The sequence below is a fragment of the Coturnix japonica genome, chromosome 1 (assembly GCF_001577835.2).
Source record: "Coturnix japonica isolate 7356 chromosome 1, Coturnix japonica 2.1, whole genome shotgun sequence".
NCBI lineage: Eukaryota > Metazoa > Chordata > Aves > Galliformes > Phasianidae > Coturnix > Coturnix japonica.
In genome coordinates, this window is record NC_029516.1 from 140,655,693 (window position 1) to 140,678,848 (window position 23,156).

The window sequence follows — 23,156 nt, forward strand, 5'->3', positions numbered from 1 at the left end:
TTGTAAGGTGAATTTATAAGCCGCGCAGTGTTAAGGGGTGGTTCATCCCATTTTTACAAAAGCTACATGAATATTTAGGTGAATAGGATATCTGATGAGAGTGTGCATATAATAATAATTAAAATAATAGTAATATTTTAAGTCAGTAACTATTGCTTATTTACTTGTAAGCAAGCGACTAACTCAATCTCAGTTTCACTCACCCTAAATGTAATTACTTGTTGGAAGGGCTGTAATTTAGTAAGAAGAGAAAAAAGACTTGACTTGACACCTCTCCTCATAAAGGTGGGTGGAACTCAGACTGAGGGCAAATGTCTGTTGCTCTTTTTCCTTGTGCTACCTTCTGTTGATTCTAGTTTTAGATGTTCACCTTTGAAGACTACCTCTGCTGATATCATCTGTTTGTTTCTGCTGAGTCAGTCTACCAGCGTACAAAATTTATGTATACTGAAACTCATGTAACCAAAGGCACTGTTCTGTTCTAATTGAATTCAGTGGGAGATCTCTCAGCGATTTGATTAGCTAGTTGAAGATCTTGCTGTATAAAGCAAGAACTTCCACATTTATTTTTTTTTTTAAAAAAAACATCTGATTCTTGCAAACCTTTTATTTTTCTGCTTGGTTTGACGGCTTGCATCAATTTTAGGGAAGATGACACATTCACACAGCAACATGCAATAGGAGTTGATTTTTCTGTGTCCAGCAGGATACTTTTTCTGAAGGAGTATGAGTGGATAAAGCATGTAGTCATATTTTTTGTATAGATAAGATTTCAAGTCTTTAAGGGAAGAGCATTTGTCATACCTATGTGAAAGGCCTTTGTAAGTGAATTGCAGTATTGTATTTTTAACAATCAGTGAGTCATAAAATTCATGGAAAAAGACACAGTTTAGTTCTACCTTTGCCCAAGTTGGGCATGAGTCGTCTGGGATTAGTTTTCCTAGACCATTTATGAAATGTTTACTTAACTTCTTTAATATAAATTGATGCAGATTAACTACTTTTAAATATGTCTAGTTACTGAAAGTGTTTGTGTCCAGAAAAAAAGACCCACATGTATATAAATACATAAAAGAAGAAAGAAGAATACATTGTTTGACTAAAAGTTTAGATTTTGAGAGGGAGACATTTTCTCCTCCTGTTTTTTTCTGACTTAGGTTATACATTATAAAAATACTAAAGAACAAACTTCATCTGTTACCTAAAAATGCAGTAACATTGACTATGCTGATACTAAGCATAAGCTTGTTTGAAAACATGATTGCTTAGATTGCAGTCATGTCATAGTGATCTTTATCACCAAATGTACTACAGAGCACTTGATCATCTCTCCTTAAAAAAATATATTGTTGTGGGAAATTATGAACAGTGCATTTTCAGTGCTGTGGCAGGAACTGAAAATTTTGTGAGAAGAAATCAGAGAAATTATCTTTCTTTGTAGATCACTTTGGGAAACTGACCTCCAATTTGGGATAGTTAAGACAGAGACTTTGGAAACACTGTCTTTATTCTTGGCACTTGTGTTCCTCAGTAAAATTCTGACAGCCACACAAAATAATTTATTTTGACTGTCCTAATACAGGGCTTGTAGATGGTCTAGAAAATGAAGAAAACTAAAAGGAGGCTCCTAGCAGATAAGATTCAGGATATGGACTCTGAGGTCCAATTCCTCCAGCCTTCAGGGGAATCTCCAGGGAAAAGAAGTGAAGGAGGACAGGGTGAAGAAAGACTGTTGATAGCTCGGAACTCCTAGACCTAGTATTAGGGTCCTAGTAACTTTAGTTCCTACAGTTCCTTCAGCCTTCTGCTGTTTATTTGATGAAGATGGTCAGTAGCGTTATGTTCTGTCTAGTCATGAAGGGTAAATAATCAATTAACTCTAATGGACTGGAGTATATACCTATATGATTTAGATTACAAAGCTAACTCCTGAAAATCCCTGAATGCCCTAATTTGATTGCCCATGGAGCTTTTGCATGGGTAATTTCCTAAGTTGTTATTAAGATACAGTGATTAATTTATCTTTCACTTGCTATTTTTTTATTTAGTATCCCTATCTAATTCAAGATGGTTTTTCATAAGATCTTTGGCTAATTTTCTGTAGGAACTGGAACAAATTGGGGGCTGCAAAAAGAGAGAGGATGCTTTTGTGACTGAGTCAAGAGAAAGACACTCTGGCAAGCCCAGTTTTATTCCTGTTTCTGTCACAGGCTTTCTACGTGATGCTGAGCAACTCAATTAAAACATTTGGCAGATGGCCACTAACTGCATATAATTCATTTTCAGGGTGCTCAGCTTGAGATATGCGGGCTCTTACTTGCAGCAGTTGTTACTCTCCTTACTGCCACTGAAATCAATGGAATTAGTGGCTGCTCAGCATGTTTGTTAGAGTAGTGGAGGAATGTGTGCATGGGGAAAGGGGATGTTCCTCAATTCCAGCACCATCTTTGCCCTGGTTCTCTCTGTCAGCATGGGGAAATTTCTGTCTTGGACTACTGATTTTTATTTTATGCTTTATTTGAATTATTACCTGTAAGTGTATTCTAATCAAAGAATGTTCAGTGAACATCTTAGAAAAGATCACCAAAAGCCAATTATTTCTGCTTTTTGTTTTTTTAGGGGCGGTTGTTTTTGTTTTGTCCAAGAAAGTGTGAATAAGGCATAGACTACTAACTGAATTGTGCAGACAAAATTCCTGCATAACTGCCCCATCTCCCTAGTTCAGCCTATCCAGAGCACTGGTGAAAACACAGAAACTAGAAAAATACCTCATGATAATGAAAGTAAACATTCATTAAGTAATATAACATGCAAGGAGGTAGAAATCAGATTGCATCAGAAGCCATCTTCAGATATTTCTCAGTTTCAAAATGCTTGATTTGACAACCTAAATATTGTTTTGAGTAATGAAATATATGGTATGAAAAATTAAAGTGTGTCTTCACAGCTATAAATACAATGCGCAGGCTAAAAGCTACTCCTATTAACATTGCAACTGAAAGATATAAATCAGTTCATAAATATGAAATTACTTGTATGCTTAGGTTTTTGCAGAACCGAGGTCTAATTAGTGAAAGGCATGATCTTGTGAAACACAGGGGTGGGAGCTGTAGTTGCACCTTCTAGGACTGGGCCCTACCTTGAAATGATTATAACTATATGTCTATTTATAGCTAAGTAGAAATTTAATAGAAATATTTGTTTTATTTGTATAGCATTTTCATTGGTTTACCCTAAAGATATATGCTAGATGATAATAAAGTAATAAAAGATTGTTTTCACAGCTGTTTGTCTTTGATTACTTATTTCTTTGAAGTATTGCAATAAGACAGACTTTGAACCTGGAAAGAGATCAAATAATGAATTGTTCTGCTTTGTGAAGCTTAAGAAGGGATTTTATTGTTGAAACATATAGTGCAACATAGTTGTTTTTTTCTCCTAACAGTTAAATAATGGTTTGAAACTACTATGAGATCATTACAGATGGACTAGATTAAAGACCTTGGGGCCAAACATTAGGAACTGTGTTACTACTGACTAAAATAAGTTCTTAAGTTCTGTCATTACTGATTTATTTTTGTTAGTTTTCTTTTAGAATCAAAATAGAGTTTCAAAGAAAATGTTTTAATCTCTTAATTATCTATTTACTTAAAACTAAAGATGGCAGGAAACTTAATACATGTATGAATCCTGCGTATCAGTTGATCACAGCTTGTATCCTGGATAATTTATATAGTGCTAAATTGGAATAAAAGCTGTACAGCTGTGAATAAACTTTGTAGGAATTTCTAAAATGGAAAGGATTATGCTACTTAGAATATGTGCAGAAGTTCAATTAAAATATTCAACATGGTTTGAAAGGTTTTTATACATATATATATTTTTTTCTTAGCATAACTTTAGTGTTACTCCCAAAATTCATCGTGAAAGCAAGCACAGAAGTAACAAAGATATGCCCCACCCCTAGCCTGTGAGCAATAAAATAGCAAATAATGCAGGTCAGCATTTCAGACAGTATATTTGGGTTCTGCCTGCTTATACTGGAAGAATATTTCCCTGTGCATGAAATATCTGCATGTTTACAACCGTATCTCTTGGATACATAAAAATGGGGAGGTGTATATTTTTAAAATCCCTGAAATGTTTGTACTCTCCATATCAGTTGACTGAAATTAGTTGTTGTGTTATTTGGAACAAACTTTTGCCTCTATGGAAGAGAGAAACCTTTCAAATGATAATTTCAATAGAAACATTAGACAAAGGAATATTGTAACTTTAGAGATTTTTATGATGAAGGTGTGTTTAANCACTTTGATATTTTTACATTATGTCCTACATTTGTCAGCTAAAACCAGGATATTGCCTCAATGAGAAAAAGCATGTTCTGCACTTGTCAAAAGGCAGTAAGTAATGATTAAAATAGCAGTGTGAAACGCTGGGAGATTAAAGTGATGCTAATGATAAGTGAGAGAAGAAAAGGGCAAGCTATATTTTAATCCCTGAGAGAATGGTTAATGACTTCTATTGCCTGAGATTAAACTAAACCTGTCTCATCAGCTTTTTCTGCCTGGTGAAAAAAAGCTCTCTGCACTTTAATTTATTAAAGTCTTTTAAGGAAGCACATTGATCCACAGAGGTTAAACTTTAAAAAATTGTGCAAAATACACACTAAAAATGCTTTAACAAAAGTGTGACTTTGTTGCTTTAGGCAAGCTCACAGTTTTATAAAGAATTCATTGTCTATGGCTTGGCGAATTTAATTAAGGAATATTAATTACTTAAACTGGGAGGCTTGTTCCTTTTGAAACCAGAACAGTTTTGTAATACTGGTACAGGAAAGGTAGCCAGTATGTTTTACAGGATATCAGCAGAAAGGGACTGACTAAGTTAACAGCTGGAAGTGTTGTATCATCCGTTACGTTACTGACATCGAAAAGCCATTTTAGAAACGCTTTTCAGAATATATGTACTGCTTGGTAAAATGTAGTGAGTACATTTGTTTATACTGAATTACTGTTAATCCATTTCTTTTAATAATTCTTATGACCATGAGACAGTGTTGTAGGATCGTCCTTACATTAAGAAGCTGCCCAGATCAGCATTGCTTGTTCCAAAAAGTCATTCGCCACATTAGAGAGGGATGACAGAGAATCGGTCTGTATATTTAAAACGTGATAAAATTATCAAGCCCACATTCATAGAATAAATGGCATCAATAGAGCATGCTTGGAAAAACAAGATTTTCCTCTCTGCAGCTTTGCAAGCTTTTCTCACTTTTAGCTTCCAGCGTTCCATTACACTTCACATAGCATGTGTATCCTCATCCTGCAGGACACACAATAGGTTTAGCCAAATATTCAAGCAAACTTACATGCCTAAGCTTTTTTTTTTTTTTTTTTTCCAAGTTTTTTTTTTTTTTTTTTTCCAAGTTCAAACTCCACTTGCTTCTTTCCCACTGTATTTACATATAGGAACACTGGAATTAAGCAGTGTGCTTTTGTCCTCTTTTGCAGTCCCTGTATCCACAGTGCTGTTCTGACTCAGTACCATCAAGCTGCAAAGTGGATCTGAGCTCAGGGAATGAATTTCATGCTGGTGGGTACTGCCAGTTGTATTCTGCATCTCTTCCCTCCTCCCGCATGGAAAGCATTTTCTCTTTTGAAATCTCAGAAACCCTGTAAATAAGGAGCCCATTTAGTTACTATCTTATGTGATCGTTGTAATCCAGGTTATTTTTTAAAGCTGTTTTTTAAGTATAACTTGTTTGGTAAGTGAGTTTAAACTTGATTCATGCTTTGATGTTAATGAAACACCAATTTATCGGAAGGCCCTGCAGCCCTAATGAGCAGTTTCTTTAAAAAGAACATTTAATCAAGGTTTATTTTTAACTTGTTTAAACAGATCTAATAGTTTGTGCTGATTTCATTTCAGTATAATAATTGCTAGCAATCCTATTAGTAAGTCGTGGTACATGGAAGTTAACACAAATTCCATTCTAATGAGTGTACTATAACAGCAAAATCCTTGTAGTCAAGGAAAGGTTCATGTTAGAGAGGAGTGACAGAGGAACTCGGACGTTTTGCTGACAGCAGATTATTTTTGTTTTTATACAAATGCCAGGCATGACTTGCGAGTGTTTAATGGGTTTTGTTATTTTTTTAGAGGTGAAGCATTTTCACATTAACTTTTTAAGGCGAGAGGAGACAGTTATATCCTGATGTTAGGAAAACACTTGATCTGCTATGATGACTCATTTTTGTCTTTATACTTCACCTGTGTATGAGGATTTAGCTGTAATATTCTATGTTAGGAAGATAAAATTCTGCAACCCGCAAATGCAACTTGTGGCATATATTTTAAATCTTAGAGGCAATTTAGTGTGAGAGGAAAATGAAGTTTCAGAGCTCAATTTATAGTTAAAAAAGATCTCTAGAAGTGTGGATGAAAAACATATGACCATCTGAAATACTGTTTTTTTATGATTAACTTAAAGCTGTTTCTACTTGTCTGAAGATTAGTGCTGGCAATTTTCGCCATGACTAAGATCTTTTGTCTAAATTTTGGTATGAAAAATAAGAAAAATAATTATTCCTTCATTTGAAAATATAACTATCACATCATTATTTTCAGTCTTACCCTACAGTGTTCAGGTATATACAGTCAAACTCAGTTATTAGCATTTAAACTTTTTATTACTCTGACACTGTGACATTTAAAATACGAGGAAATTTGGAGATAAATAATATGGAGTGATGTAGAATTTTAGAGCTGTACTAAAAAGCGTTCCGATGGACTGAAGGGCATCTGTGAGTTACACATTGTTTATAGGTTCCTGGGTTTCTGATTAGAATCTGGGAGCGCAATGTTTTATAAGTGCTGGAGCTGGAGTGGAAGAAAATGGCTTCAGAGAACATCAGTAATTAGATTTCAGTTGTGCAAGGACAGGTCTTGGAAGTCTTTAAAAATCTGGGGTTCAACCCAAATGGGCAGCTTGCAGGATCAGTATTTTAGGCCCTTGGTAGAACAGCTCTTGTTATTTGTGCTAGCATCCTACTTTGATTCTCTTTTTCAGTGAGATTCTTCTACATCTGAGGGACAGACAAATGGGACTGTCTGTATTCACTTCTCAGCTCCATCTTGCTCATTTCATTTATTTACTCATCTTGAAACAAGTTAGAGAAAAATAGCAAAGATCCTCCTCTTTCTTCCTTTGCTTCTCTGGTTATAGAATAAGTAACCTGACTGGCTCTTGCGGCTTGTTTGTCTCTGACTGTATTATTTAGAAAGTGTCTGTAATGAATACAACAAAAATAATGCAACTGGATTGTGCTGATAGTGGCGATAAGGGATAGGTTGTTCAGCCCTGATCTATTAAGATTTCTTCTATGTTTAAGTTGGCTTGTCCTGGAGGCATTTCCTCCGCCCAACAGAATCCACTTAAGGGTTTCATGTTTGTGTGAAATAAAGGATACAGTCTTGGTTTTATGAGGGGCAGAAGAGGTGCAGTATTTACTCAGATTGCCATTGTTACTGCCTCTTCAGAAGAAAACCTATGAGAAAACTCCCAAGAATGAGCACAGTTGGCGTAGCTGTGCTGCTCACTGAGAGCTGAATTCTTGGGGAACTGTGTGTGTGAGTCTTCTACAGAGATTTTCATTGTGCCTTTGCCCTGGCTTGGCTCTTTGTCTGGCTCCCCTAGGCCTCGCACCTTGTTGCATCTAGAGAAAAAAGATAGGACGGGCTGTCTTGGTGAAATGTTGCAGTGCAACCTAAATGTGAGAAGCCCTGTAACGGTGTCCTCCCACATCTCTTCCCTGGAAGTAGGGGGCCTGGCTAGAATCACAGAGAGGTTCTGCCACTTAAGAGTCATGGTGCTCAGTGTGATAAGAAACAATTTTCTGTTGCATTTCACACGTGAGCAAAAGCAGGACACTTTCACAGTTAAATTTTACGGAGGTTTTTCAAAAAGGAAGCAGTATTTTCTTAGAATATCTGTTCTTTTGGGACTTTATTCTGTTACTGGAGAAAAAAACCTAGTATAGATGATTCTGGGAATCAAAGCATAGCATTACCTCAAAGACTGCTGTGTTAAGGCCATTATTTGCATTGATTTTGGACTGCAAATAATAATGTATGTCTTACTGATATCTTACATTGAAATCCTTTTAGAAGTATGTATTTTTATGGAAATAAAAATGCTAAGTGCTGTGATGTAAAACAAAGGTGAAAAAACCAACTGCATTTGTTTTTGCTGCTGAGTTCTGACAAACCTTTTAAAGGGGATGTCAGTTCACTGACATCATCTGAATACTCATTTCTCATAGAACTTTGGAGACTTCTTTAAATACAAGGGAAATAAACTGGAACTCATCTTTCATTGACAAATGTATGCTCCAATGAATCACATCATCTGACTTAAGTCCTTTTTCTGCCTTACTAAAAACAAACTCATACTATTTGTACTTAATGCTGATACACAGCACGCTCTGAATACTAAGTTGGAATGTATTTACAAATGTGAAAGAACCTGTGGTCCTTTCATGCATCAGGTTGTCATAGAAACTAATTAACTTTCATTTCTGTGTCAGGGCAAAGTAGTGTAATGCAGATGTAAATTGTGGTTCAGAAATTACAGTGATGAAACAGTAGAGAAAAAGAAAACATCAGAATCTTCAGAATTCCAGCAGGACAGAGGGAGTGCACAACATGTGATAGGAAGTTACAGTGTTAAATGCTTCATTTTGCCACATCCTTTTGTATAATCTACTGCTTTAGAAGTGCTCTGAATGTTACAAAACTGACAAAGCAGTATTTATGTATCTTACTACTGTGTATGTATGTGAAAATGTATGCTTCTGGAGAGGCAGTGGATATGTACACGTAGCAGTAAAATTCTGTTAAGAAACTGTATAAAATATAAAACGGCAATTACAGGCTACTTACTGCAAGAAAAACTTTAAAAAAACTTGTAATATAACCTTTGCTTTCTGAAATGAATTGATTTTTTTTCCAGCTAGTTTCTCTCTCTACTGCTTATTAGAATTTTACATGAAATGTGAATACATTAATATTTTAACTGTGAAAGGTATACTTTGACTAGCTTAAGTGGTAAAGGAATGTGATTACAAGATGATTTATTGGAAGCCATTAAAAATGATTTATTAAGAGAAAAATGTTGTGTTACTAATGCTTTTTTTTTTTTTTTCTTTTTCTTTTTCCCCGCCATTGAAGATGGGATTATGCTGTTGTGTTGCCTTCTTTGGAATAGGAAAGCAGTCTGCTAAAAGACAGGGAAGCATTTTGCTTTGAGGGTGAATATATTCTAAAGACATACAGCAAGCCGCATCCTCTGTTCTTCTAGTTGTAATTTCACTCTTAATAAGCCCTCATCTTATGTCCAGCCTGCACCATTTCTGGGCTTTTCGCTCAGTTTTATGTTGTAGTGCTGTTTGTGAGGCTGCACTGTGAATTAGTTTAATATTGGCTCCAGATTAAAATCTCTCTCCTCCCTGTCTTTCCGCTCCTTTTTTCCCTCTTTTCCTCCCTCACAGCCGTAGAAAGATTGGAGGGGAAGGAAGGGCTGGGCCTTTGATGACTGTAAAATATGTCTTTCTTTAGAATATGTTTCTTAGATTTCTCCTCTGTTGTGCTCCTATAACAGGAGAAACAAAGCTGGAGCAGAGTGGGTTCACAGTCTGTACACTGATGAATAGAATATTTCTTGCTCTTGCATGTTCTCCTAATTTGGAGTATGAGCTCTCGAAACAGAGTTGATAATACATAGAAGAAAAAAGCAGCATGGTAGAAGGTTTGTAATTATGCAATTCTTTGTACAGTTGATTCTTTCACAGAAGAAGAAAGGGGGAAATATTTTTATAGAGGAGAATCATGGGAAAGCTAAAGCACTCCTAGAACTTCATTATTTTTAATGCATGTGTGCAAATGGATGATACATGAATGCCCCACTAGAACAACAACAAAAAACCCTAAAAAAATAAAAATAATAAAAAAGGGGGAATGGTGATGTATTATCTCTTTCCTGCCCACTTTATTTGTTAAGTGGGACTTTTTGTTTTTCCTTCTGGCTACGCTGCAGTTTCTTGTTTTTATGAATAGCTTTGTTTCATTGTTTTGAAGTCAGTATACATTTCTTTTGAAATATGATATAAAATGAGATAGAAGAGAAACAATTTATCTTTAAAGTATGTATTTCCCCTCTCGTATTTCATTGTGTCTATATATATCTGTCTGTATTCAGTAAAAGTCATTGGCAACTCTCCAGTTGACTTCAACAGGACAAGACCTGGCAATATAATTAGACATATATTATTAAATGGAGGACTAGATGTGTCACAGAAGAGTAATATGTCGTTTGCTGTAGACATGGTAGAACGGTAATACAGAAAGAGATTTAAAGAAACAGTAGGCTGGATCTGTTGAAATGTTATCAGTGTGACAATCAAGTAATGGCTAATGGCACACACTGCTTCCAATCTAAATCTTGCTGAACTTGCTCTAATCCTGCTTGTCATTCCATAAATGAAATGGCACATACTCTTGTACCAGAGGCTCCCACCTTCTTTGTCCATGTGTATGATACAAAAATAGCTCAACTGTTGTGCCAAGTACTAAGGGATTCCTGAAGCCAAGCTACTATTTGCACCTAATGTCTTTGACTGTTTCCTGCTCCATAGGAAAACATAACCTTCAAGTCTTGAGACTTTAGGTTCAAGGTTTGGAGTTGAAACATCAGACCCAGCTGAGACTACAGCTCCAGAATTGAGGGTTATTTTGGTTTTCAAAGGAGAAGACCAAAATAGGTTTATTACTGCAACAGAGTTTTAGGGATTGCAATAGATTTGGGCAAATAAATAATCTCCCATGAATCTGTTGCATGTGGAAGGAGCATACGGGAAAGTACTGCTGGTGATAGGGGGATTACAAAGCCATCACGCTCAGCAAAAACTGAGAGAGAGAGAGAGAGAAATAAATTTTAGCTGCAAAGAAATCTGCATAACGGGATAGCATGACAATCAGGAGATGAGGGCAGCAATCTTCAACATCTCTGTCATAACAGTACTGCTTGCCATAAAATCTAACCAGCAAGGCGTTGGTTATATGTCAGAGAATATAAAAGCCACATGGTCTGTACTACACCTTTTTTTTTTTTTTTTTTTTTATCAGCACAGTAAGGGGATCTGCAGTAACCTTTGTTCTCCTTCCTGCTACCCATAGCAAATTAGAGAGTTATGGGCTGACTTGATAACTCCAAGGCATCAAACATTATATCAAACGAAAGAATAATAATAAAAAAAATCCTTTTCAAGAACAAGTTGTAAGTGAATATGGTTTGATAGTGGGCACAAGCACTCAGTGGTATGCTGAATCTTCCCACAAGGCCGTTTTACATAATTTATTAACAAGATCATTTTACTTTCTGATTTAAAAGATTTGTAACTATAAGCTCCTGTGTTTTCCCTGAACAAGTCACACAATGCACACAGTAGGCAAAGTGTTAAAGGGCTAGGAAAATATTATTTCATCACTCCTGTTCCATTAGAATTCACTTGGGTGGCTGAGAAAATGGTTTATGGATTAGAGAGAGAAGAACAAGCTAAAACATTTCATACCTTCATCTCTGATAAATTCCCCAAACTCATTCTTCGCATCTGAGCCATAAATAACAACCATACTTTTTGCTAAAAAGAGCTTTTTTCCTGTACCAGGTCTTTTGTCTTTGAGATGAATGCTATAATAAATTTGAAGTCTTAGGGGGGGCATTGTTTGAACTATAACATTATGGTTTACAACTGTTGCTTCTATTATGAGGAGGATAAAAAGCGACTATGAAGCTTGATCTCTGTCATAGAAACAGATTAATATTTCAGCCTTCAGCTTGGGTCAAGTGTATGATTTTTCCCAAAAGCACCTTAGCAATTAATTATTATTCTGTTTGCATTTAAAATCTTACCCCCTACCCACCTTTCAACCCAGGATAAGTTGAAATGACAACGCATTTTAAGGAAAAAAAATGTTAGTTATGTAAAGCAACATTTTGTGTTCCTTGGTAAGACGTGAACCCTTATGTATTGCTTCATCAAAATTTCTGTCCAAGTGTTTAAAACCAGTGCAGTGACCAGTCAAATTTATACTTACGAAAAATACACATTAAGGGAAAATAAAACAAATTCTTTGAAAAACTTGGCAAGGAATTTGAAAATCGGTGGCATTTTATTAAGGGAGTAGAACTGTTGTAATTTTTTCTTTGCCAGGACTTCAAAGAAAATCCTGGTTTGTTTCTTTACTTATATATTTCTTAGTGGATTGTTTTGTATACTGAGTCAAATGGTGCGTATATATCTACATACACCTAAATATATTAAGGTAAAATACATGAAGTATGGCAGTGCATACAATTATAGTGGAAAATATACCCTATCTTAATAAATTCCTTTTTAAACAATCAAAGTCAATTGAAAATGGGTTTCCAAAATTAAAATACGGGCCTAGGCTGAAGCTGACATTTCAGCTGCACACATGTACGTTGTAGTTACAGATGGAGTTCTACCCTTCATTTCTCCCACAGTACAGGCCAGAAAGGATGGATCCATATATATTTCAACTCCATGGGGTATAGACTTCTATCTCTTTGTTTACTATCTAAGAAAGTAACATAAAAGTAAAAGCAAATCTATTTTTAATGTTATGTTACTACATTCTTTTCTTTTTAAACAGTTATTATATCCTATATGGTTATTTACTTATTTATTTATTTATTTATTTATTTATTTATTTATTCCAAAAAGTAATAACAGTTAAGATTTAATAGCGATAATGGCTAATTTAAGAACTAGGCTTTCTATAGTCAAAATGTAAGAACTGTGAGGTCTTAATCTTTAACGTATTTTATGAAGTAATTAATATATTTGTAAATATTTTGCCATATAATTTTAAGTAGAAATCTAAGTAATTTCTTAAATTTGGAAAATGAGAAGTCCCTGATTTATGCCATAATGGATGACATGGAAACAAATTCTAACTTGAAGTTCAAAGAAGAAGTTATTTTTTTCTAACATCATTCTTTCAATCAGCATTAGGGAAGGGAGAATAGGAACTCCATATTTTCTCAGTATTACACGTTTTTGGTGCAAATATTACCTTCACTGGATAAACTGTAATGTTTGTTAAAATTCTGCTTTTATCTGAAGGATTAGCATTTGTTTTAAACGATGTGTCAGGAGTCAAAGAACAAATAGACCATTAAAAGTGCCCTTTTATCTGGACCTGACCTACTGGTTGCTGTTATATTGGAACATTCATATTTAAGATATTCTGTTTAGTGCTTTAAACCATTTGAGATTTTTTTTTATCACTGATTACCAAGAGTTGGGGGGACTGAACATGGACTAAAATAAAACTCTTTGCAGAAATCTGCTTTAGGAACAGACACAGCGAACTTTATTTTTTTTCCCTTTTCCATTGGAAATACTGATCTTTGCATCATAGCTAAGTATGAGAATACAAAACAGAAAAGTGAAAAATAATTCTGAAGGGATATGAATGTATAGAGAGTAACTACAGAAATAAAGACAATGCAGTCTTTGGTGGAATACTTGTGGTGAATGACTTCTTTAATTCCTCAAGTGCATCCTTACTGATTGACATCTGAATGGCAGTAATTTGGGGTAATGGGTAGCTACTAATTGAGGGTGAGCTTCACTACCTCGCAGAAGAACATTCTCAAGACCTTCTAATATAACACTTAAATCGGTATTAAGTGCATAAATTGGTATAGGATTTTATGTTAGCCTTCTCTGTACGGGTTAATTTTATCAGGTCTGCTTATGACAGGCGTTAAAGTGTGTTCGAAAGATGCTTGTATACATATGGTAATTCCTTACTTGTGGCTTCTTTTTCTCTATTTATGCAGAGTGCTATCTACCAGCATTATGGCCAAAGATATGTTTTTACTGTGCTCTTCTGTCAGCGTTTCTGAGACAACTTAGTTAGAAAAGATTTTGATGAGTATTCTGTAACCCTACCCATGGAACTGCATAGTTGCATCTGCTTATGTCTTCAGCATGACTCTGTAGGTAAACAGGTCACACAGACATACTGCAATGCTAATGGAAGATAATAGTGCTTTTTTCAGCACAGTTCTCAAGCATTTAACTTACTGAATCTTAAGCTCATAACCTTATTATTTACCTTTTCAAATGGAGTGCTTTACATTTGTGAACTGGATCTCTGAAACACCACAAATGGACTCTTATTTTTTTGTTCCAGTTGGATGCAGATGATGGGCCATGGTGCAGAAATCAGCTGGTTTGAGTCTCAGTGTTGTGCTGAGTTTGCCAAACTTCTGCATAGAGCCCCAAACAGTGCTTTTTTATTTTTATCACCAAACCATGTGTTGATACTGGGACATGTGGCCAACATGGGAGCATGAGCAGGGCCTAAGGATGCTTCTCAGGGAGCATTTACTCGGGGGTGTTTTAAATTTTACATGCTGACCTACAGCTCTATGATCTCAGTTCTTGCTGTATTTCTCAAGGAGGCACTCGGTATCTCGTCTGTGAACAGCTGATAGAAGAGAAGCCTATTTCATTTGTGTCAGAGAGGCAATGACAAAGAATCTCCTTCACCCCCTCCTGCTTCCCCCCTCCCTCCCACCCCCAACCCCCGACAAGTTGAATGGGGGGAGGAAAGAAAGAGATGAGGGAGGTGGAAAAGTCTTCCTGGGTATGAGGACAGGAGGAGGATGGCATCTTTAAATTGCTGCTGAAAAGAGACATAAGACACAAACTTAGAATAACATTCTTCCCTTCCTAACATTTTCAGGTTGAAAAAAAAAAAAGCCAACACTAAAAACACACTAAACAACCCTGGCAATTTTAAAGACAAACCAAGTTAATCAAACTTTATAGAAGTGATTTTATGACTTGGCTGCTTAAAATAGCAGTAACAGTGCTGCTGTGTACCTGCAAAGTGTGTCTGTTGCCTTTACCTGATCTGAACTGAGGAAAAGGTTGTATTGCCTACCCAAAATCACTGCTTGTCATGGGTGGATATGGCAGGTTCCCATATGGGTATCCAGCAGAAATATTAAGTGTATATATGTGTATATATACATATACACATACACACATATATACATATATACATGTATATGTATTTCTTTGAGGCTTGTATGAAACTCTTACTGAAGATGATGTTGGAAGGTGCCAGGGAGCAGCAGCGGGATGCCAACCTTCAGCCAGCACTGAGGGCTCGCCCGCCCTCCAGTAACTCCCAGCTACTGCCAAGCGTGAGCATAAACAAATGCCACAATAAAATTAAAGGTGTTTGTGTTAATTGAAAAATGTTCCAAAAGACGAAATGTCCAGATAGAGCAGTTAAAAAAAAACACCACAACTTCCAGCGAATCTGCCTGGAAACCTGCTTTTAAACATGACGCTCCAACAGGCCTGTGTCCTTCCCTTTGATGATGGTAACAAGTTCTATGACATTGCCACTTTGAGTTCTTGCTTCATTAGATTGGGTGACTGTTTATTTGAAATTGTAATGAAATATTTACTTTATAGAGCTATAAGGATTAGCTGCGATAATTGAGTGAGGCTGATCTGGAGCTTTCAGCGTAATAGGGCCCCCTTGTTTGAATACAGAGTTCAGTGAGAATGAAGGAGCAAGAGAGTGTGTTTCTGCCTGTCACTTTCTCTCTACATGTTGCTTTTTCTTCTGGAGATAAGTGGGCCTAATGCTGAACAAATACTGGAAATCAGAAGCCACTGAGAATCATTCGCCTCTCGCTTTCCCATGGCAGCGTGATAGACGCCCAGTCAAAGAGCCCCCTCCTCTCCGCGAAGCAACAATTTTGTCACCACGAGCAAATCCAATTGAAAAGTCCCTCGGACGGAGGGGAGAGCTCCAGTTGTCAGGAGCCGCGAGCGGAATGAAAAGAGCCGAGAGGAGCAAATTGGCACCTGGCGCAGCGCGGCCGCCGGTGATCGGCTGCTGCATTGTGCCGCGGAGACATTCAGCCATTTGCAGATATAATGGGAGAAATTAATGCAAATGAGTGAATGGAATGAAATGTATTTTAATGCAGATTGGAGGGACTCTCGCAAACTGCTTGATAACAAGTCGCTGGAAGAAAAGGCCTACATTGTGAGGACTCATTTTTTCCCCATTTCTTCTCACTAGAGCCTCATAAGGGCCCTTTGTTCTCTAAGTAAACTCTTTCTAAACTATTGACATTGCTCATTTATGTGAATTTCAGTTTTTTTTTTTTTTCCTTTTTTTTTTTTTTTTTTTCCCTGACAAAGTAGCCTTGGGTGATCTGGGAAAGCGTTAATTGCGAGAGGACAAGGAAACTGGCTGAAACAAGAAACGCAATCATTAAGTGTAATGTTGCAGTTGTCCATGCCTCATTATAACCTGCATGCAGGGCAATAAAATGCATGTTTCACAAACAAATCTTTTAACAAGTACAGTTCAAGAGCCTCCAGCTGTCCAGATTTACACCTATTTCTTTTTGTTTTCCAACCATTATTGCAAATAAGCCTTATACTATTTTAGAAGATGCATTTCTGCACCAGCAAACTTCCTGCGTTCAGAGTAACTTGTCACACTTCCTATTAACGACTTAAAAAAGTGTATGCTCTTTCAGGCTTTCCAAAGAAAACCAGCAGTGGCAGAAAAAAAGAAAAAAATACACCAAAACAACAAAACAAGCTTCCTTCAGTCCTTCCTCCAAATACATCCCGTATATATTTAGCTCTGCAGTTTGAATCTGAAACGTGCCTTTTGGATTTGTAGTAGTTAAACATGCGGTTTCCCTGAGTAAGGACAACTTCTAAAGACGGACAGCACTGCTGCTAACTTCAAGCGTCTGCTTATTTTCTATGTCTTTAAAAAAAGAAAGCAGCTAAATAATCAAAAGTAAAGGTCATCAAGTGTAAGTACAGCTTGGAAGCAGTGAACTATCAGACCCAAGAGTAAGGCAGCCAGAAAGAAAAAAAGGTAACAGATTCAGCATTGTCCAAAAGTTCCAGACCAGTGATTAATGTGTAAGATAATGGACTTGGGAAATGAGTAAACACTCCCGTGCTCCCTGCTTTGTGCTTGAATGACTTGATGACAAGGGCAGAGCAAGGTGAGAATTTAAACAGGACTACAGGAAAAGAGACAAAGACTTGCAACAACATAATGTGAGTGGGAGTTCACTGGTTTGAGCTGTTGGAATGCACATGAGCAGCTCCTCGGAATAGATTCTCAGAAATTCAAGAATTTCAGCTTTAATAGCTTAAAAGCTACCAGGTCTTCATCGGAGATTTTGCATTTGTGCTTACAAGCAAATCTCGCACAAGTCTGAGATGAGAGTTGTATTAAAAGTTATGCTGTATTGATTTTTCTAAATCACACCCCTTCTACATTTCCTTATGTTAACATTATTCAAGATGTCCTAAGTAATGTTTTAACTTAAGCTATCGATTATGAATTACCAGATCTTTTGGTGAAAAATATACTTTGAGTTTATGTGCAGTTGCATCATGTTGCATTTGATGAAGTTTCCTAAACATTTTCTGACTTCCACAGAAATTATCTTTCATGACATACGGATAACCTGCCTCTGTGAGTCACTCGTGGCACAAAGATGATTCATGATGAAACAATAGCAGTAACAGCATTTAACAAACCTTGGATGCTTTTGTTGTAATAGGTTTATTGCAATGTAAAGAGTTTCTCTCGTCTTTCTTTTTTTTTTTTTCCCTGTTACTACTTCAGTCTTCTAATTAAGTTCGGTGGTTTCAATTTCTGGGTCTTCTAATGCTTAACTCTCAGCGTAGATTTCTCTAAAAGCCTGGTCGATTTTTTCAACTGTATTTACTTCAGAAACAAAGTTTAAGAAGCTTTTTTTTTGTTGCTGTTGGCATGTTTGATTCAGATTATTTTTCAAGGCGATTATGTTTTGGGATGTTTCAAAAGTGCTCATTACTTTCATGAAAAAAAAAAGTCTAATGAAAAGTTCTGTAGGAATTTCAAAACGATGGTCTTTAGAAATATGTGGTTTATATTCCCTCGGTGTATTGGAATACCAGTTTGTCAACACAACTCCACAAATCTATAGTCATAAGTCTCATTGTGCTAACACTGTACAAAAACAAAAAAGCTTATAATATCAAGATAGCATCCTGATCATTTAATGGCTTTTTTTTTTTTTTCCCCATTTTAAATGCATGATTCTGCATGCAATAATTTGTCTTTCAGAGATTGTGCAAATCTGTGATGGAGTATGTAGTGTTTAGAAATGTTCATAATAACTTTGCGTTCATACTATGTTTAATCAGCTTATGCTGATTATAATTCCTATAGTTCTCATAGTTATATCGTTCTTCTGATTTCTTGTAAATGAGATTTTAAGGTATTCTGAAGAAAGTAGAACAGATGAAATTGAACCAGAAGGATTCTGTTAGAGCTGCTAAGGACTCACAAGGGCACAAAACTAACACAATCCACATTGAAGCAATCAGGTATTTTCCTAAGTGGAATACAAGATTCTCAGCTCATAAGGGTGTTTCTGCAGCAATGATATTATCATTATCACCTATTCATTCAATTTCTTCAATCTTGGTGATAACTGTGTCTAAATTTGTCTTGTAATAATAAAAGGAAAATGCATGTTCTTTTTTTTTTTTTTTTTGATTCTTTAGGACTTCTTTCATGTTTCTTTACATAATTATTTGTTACTGGGTATGTAGTTTAGCAGTTGAAGGTGAGAAATCATTGCACAGCACATGCAGATTGTATTTTCCCTCCTTTGATTCTCAGTATTTCGGAAGTTAGGTCTCAACTCCCTTACAATCATGCTACCAGTATTGTCAAGTTCAGTGGACATATTTACGTGTGCATATAGTACTAGCTTGATGAGCTGTCTTATATATATATATTTTATCTTCTGTATGTCACCCCCACCGTCTTGCCTCTTCAGGACATGAACTACACTATTTGAATGGCACCCATAATCTGGGCAGGCCTGTACTGTAAAACCAAACAAAGCACCTGTGCAATTAAGGCTTCAGTCCAAAGGAATATGTTGACACCTTGAAGTATGTACAAAATTCTCTCTTACAAACTAGGTAGATACAATTTTAGATAGCCTGGTAAATGAGCACGGTGATAACTTTTATGCTTTCTTACGAGGCGGATTTATTGGATGCTACCAATAAAAACATGCATGGAGAAAGCCAGGGAGTGACTTGAAACATGGTTAGTAGCCAAATCATTTGCAAATTGATGTGCCATCATGTGGCTGCTCATGTATAATCTTTTGGTATGACTTGGTATTGCAGTCATACGCGATTTATGTCTTAATGTGAGTTCAAATTCTGCTATTTTATTTCTTTTGTCCTACATCTTATAACTTTGTAAGGCTTCAACTTTGAACATTAAATTATTGTGAATGCACAGGATTGCTTATTTATCCTTTAAGTAATAAAGGCATAAAGTATATGCAAAGTTGAAGAATCTGTGTTTCTAATTCAACATCTTCCCCTCATCTTTGTGTCTGGAAGGTTAGTGAGAGTGGGACCAATGCTGTGGATAGATCGTCACTTTCAGGTTTTCCAGTAGGTAATTCCTATGCTTTGTGATCACTTTGAGACCAGATTAAATCCCAAGCAGTATTTTGTTCTGGCACTTTTAGCACATGAATTCTATTGTGATTTTATTGTAATTTTCCTTCCTGACTTTTCAAATCCTTTTCCTTTTCTGTGGAACTCATTTGAAGGAGTGTACATTACAGTTCCTTCTGTAATGGAGAGATTACTGAGAAATCTGAGTCTTAAAACTCAAAAGTTTTCATTCATACTGACTTATAGGCAGTTCAGTCCATCTGGGTTTGGTCGAATTTCATGTGAGAGTTCAATCTGTGATACTTTCTTGTAGGGAACTCTGATGCTTGCTACTGTTTGTCACCATCGTTGTTTTCCTGTGATGGTCTGTGGCATATAGGTTTATCTACAAGCCAAGGTCAGAATTAAACGGTTTGGCCCAGGTTTTATTTGCTCTAATAAGATGTTCAGCTCCTCTTTCATTTTACCACATCACAGTTAGTGTTCACTAAATCAATTTAACTACATATTAGGAATGATATTAACTATACATGTAATTTGTTTTAAAACTAATTTTACATTGCATAATGATTTCCACTTGTATTTCTAAACACACTGTATCTTTAGACAGTGCCATCCTTGATTCTGTACTTTGTATTGCAAATGAGAGCAATCAGCAGAAATCAGACTGCTGTCCAACAAAAGAGTGAATTAATTTGATAATTTGTTTGCATATTATCAGGGATAAAATATCTGTATTATTAAGCAGTCCAACTTTACCTGTTATGTTATATCTTACAGGCATTTGTGACATTATCAGAATGAAATAGAAGTTCCAGGTCAGTTCAGACCTGAGAACATTTTCTGTTAGTTTTCATGCAAGAATACTGAGGAAGACGGAAAGCAGACCTGTATTCTGATAATGTCTGTCTTACTGTTTCTTTCTGCTAATCTTAAATATGTTACTTTTGCCAAAGCATCATTTTTGTTTTCTATTTTGAAAGCTACAGTAGTTGCTATAAAAAGGTTAAATTTGCAGGCACTTATCACATAGCAGTAACTGAGATCTCCCACTCATTTCCTATTTGAAGTACAGGGATAAAAAAACTGTGACTGCTATTGGCAAATGGAGACTATTAAAATGGTACCCACTGTAGCTTCACTTAGAAGTGTTCCTGTGCCATTTTTTTGGAAAAAAAGGGTAAAAAGGGACATAATGACTTGCTAGGAAGTGTTTGATTAATATGTAAAATAATCCTTTCCTGAAGAAAACTGGTCCTGAAGGAACTGTGCAGCACATACAAATCCCTATACTGCTGTGTTTCTAGATGATATGTTTATCATTGTGTTTGTGGTATACATTGGTAGATTAATAGATACATGCATAGAAACCTGTGTCCTTATTGCTTTAAGCTATTACATGTTCGAACAGATGTTGAAGCAAAGATTAGCCTTTTTTTTTTTTTCTTTTTTTTTTTGCATGTGCTAGTGTGCAAACGTTTTAAAGGCATCTATGAATTATTGCTTTGGTTCAGCATGAGTGCAGTAAGAAGAAATGTACCTCATCTGTAATACACTGTGTAGACTAATATCAGCTTCTTTTTTCTTATATTGCAGTGAGATATTGATCTGGTAAAATGGTACCATATTGGAGCTGTCTGTTGTGGTATTCATCATGCTGTCACATCCCTAGTGCCTTGGAGTTATTGAAAAGCAGAATTGAGGGAGTTCTGTCATTGTGTGTTGCAATCCATTCATAAGAAAGTTCACTAAAACATCTGAAGTTGTATTCACATTTATTTATTTGTTTACCTCTAATTAGAGCTATTTTGCTTCTTGTGAGAAGCCGGGCCCTTCTCTTTCACATACAGGGCTGTTGATGGTTTGGTTACCTCTTCTCAGGCACCCCTCCCTTGTATAACATTTGTTCTTTATTCAAAGCTCACACCTGCTGCCTTTACTGATGCTGATGCATTTGGGTTCTGTCCTTTGGGAGTAATATATCTGAGAGCTGTGGCTTCATTGCCCTTATGCTTTTATCTGATAGCTGTGAGAAGGTAAACGATGAACTTTTATATGTAGAAAGCTTTTAGTTTCTTCCCACACTAAAGTATCAGTTAATGTTAAAAGAGCTTTCAAAAATATATAAAGATACTGTCAATCTGCTCTGAGTAGATTAAACAGTTTGAATGAATTATTTTTGTTTTGGAGTCTGCCTGGCAACCTGATGATGAATTTAGAAGGATGTCATGTTTTCTGTAAGGCCGTGATGAAAGAGGCTTTTATTTATACATATAAGCAATGATCTAACTATTTAACCCACCTAAAGCAAAGGTCTGCTCTGCAGCTAAAAAACCCTGATGTCCATAGTGTATACATATATTCCAAATAATCATCCTCCATTTAAATTGATATATAAGAGATTAGCAGAGGCGTAACTAAAATCCTGATTTTAAAAATTTTGAAGAGAATGAGGAGAGGACATTGTAGAAGTTGCAAGCTGGCTTTATCTTGCGAGTTGCTAAGGACATCTTGTGACTGTCTGAGGGCTCATACCTCCAGCCAGGTACATTGGGAGTAGAGCATCTTCAGTCTTTTGAATTGGTCCCTAAATCCTTTATAAGTCCATGGATTGTATTCATTTGTTATGTTCAGACATTTTAAGAAAGAAACAAATGGAATGCCTGTGCCAGTGTTGCAGTTCTTTTTGTTATAAAATTATCTTAGTGTTACTGGAATTTAAATAGGGATTGCTACCTTCATGTTTTAATAAGAATTTGTAATCTGTTTTGATATTGGTGCATAACTGACTATGCATTAGGGATCTGTAATAGCCAAATGTGTAGTTTTTTTAGTACACAGACGCAGCATGCTTTCCAGTTGCTCAGAAGGAGCCTTCTGTGCTGTTACAATGTATGACATGAATGCATATTAAGATTTAACCATATTCTCTGTATTATTCCTAAAAAGTCCAGTAACTTGACAGAAGTTATCACAAAGCATAGAATTCAGAGCACATCACTATTGTTTAAAAATGTATTTAGTCACTTTTTTGTTCCTTGTATTTTAATTTTAGGTTTGGAGAGCAAAGAATAAACTTACCTTAAATTCCCCCCAAAAATGATAACACTCTTGAGATCTATAACATCTATAACTGAGTGCCACTTTAGAACATGTGACTTTTGTTTTGTTGATTTAGTTCAGCTGCATCTGTGGTTGTAGAATTGGGAACGTTACCTACTGAGCTTCTGTGATCTCTTCGACTCCCTCCCCATTGAGTGTGCGCAGGATTTCTTTATGTTGTATTGAATTCTTTTCTATTTCCACTGGACAGAGGAACGTTTAACTTCTTAATGCTTTTGTAGCACCTGTTTTAATCAGCATCACTTAGCAGTGGGTTATTTTGAAGTTTCCCTAGCTATTAATTCCCTGTTCTCCATCTCTTTTAGCTGGAGGTTACCTCTTGTTCACACTAACCAGTTTTTTTGTTAATTGTGTTGCGTTTTAGGACTAGAGGGAATGGTTTCAAGCTGCTGCAGGGGA

At 36.0% G+C, this 23,156-nt stretch overlaps 1 protein-coding gene across 7 annotated transcripts in view; it reads left to right on the plus strand.

The window, feature by feature from the left end:
• Positions 1–23,156, plus strand: part of DACH1 (dachshund family transcription factor 1) — a 351,137-nt gene that overhangs the window by 71,657 nt on the left and 256,324 nt on the right. The window lies entirely within an intron of this gene.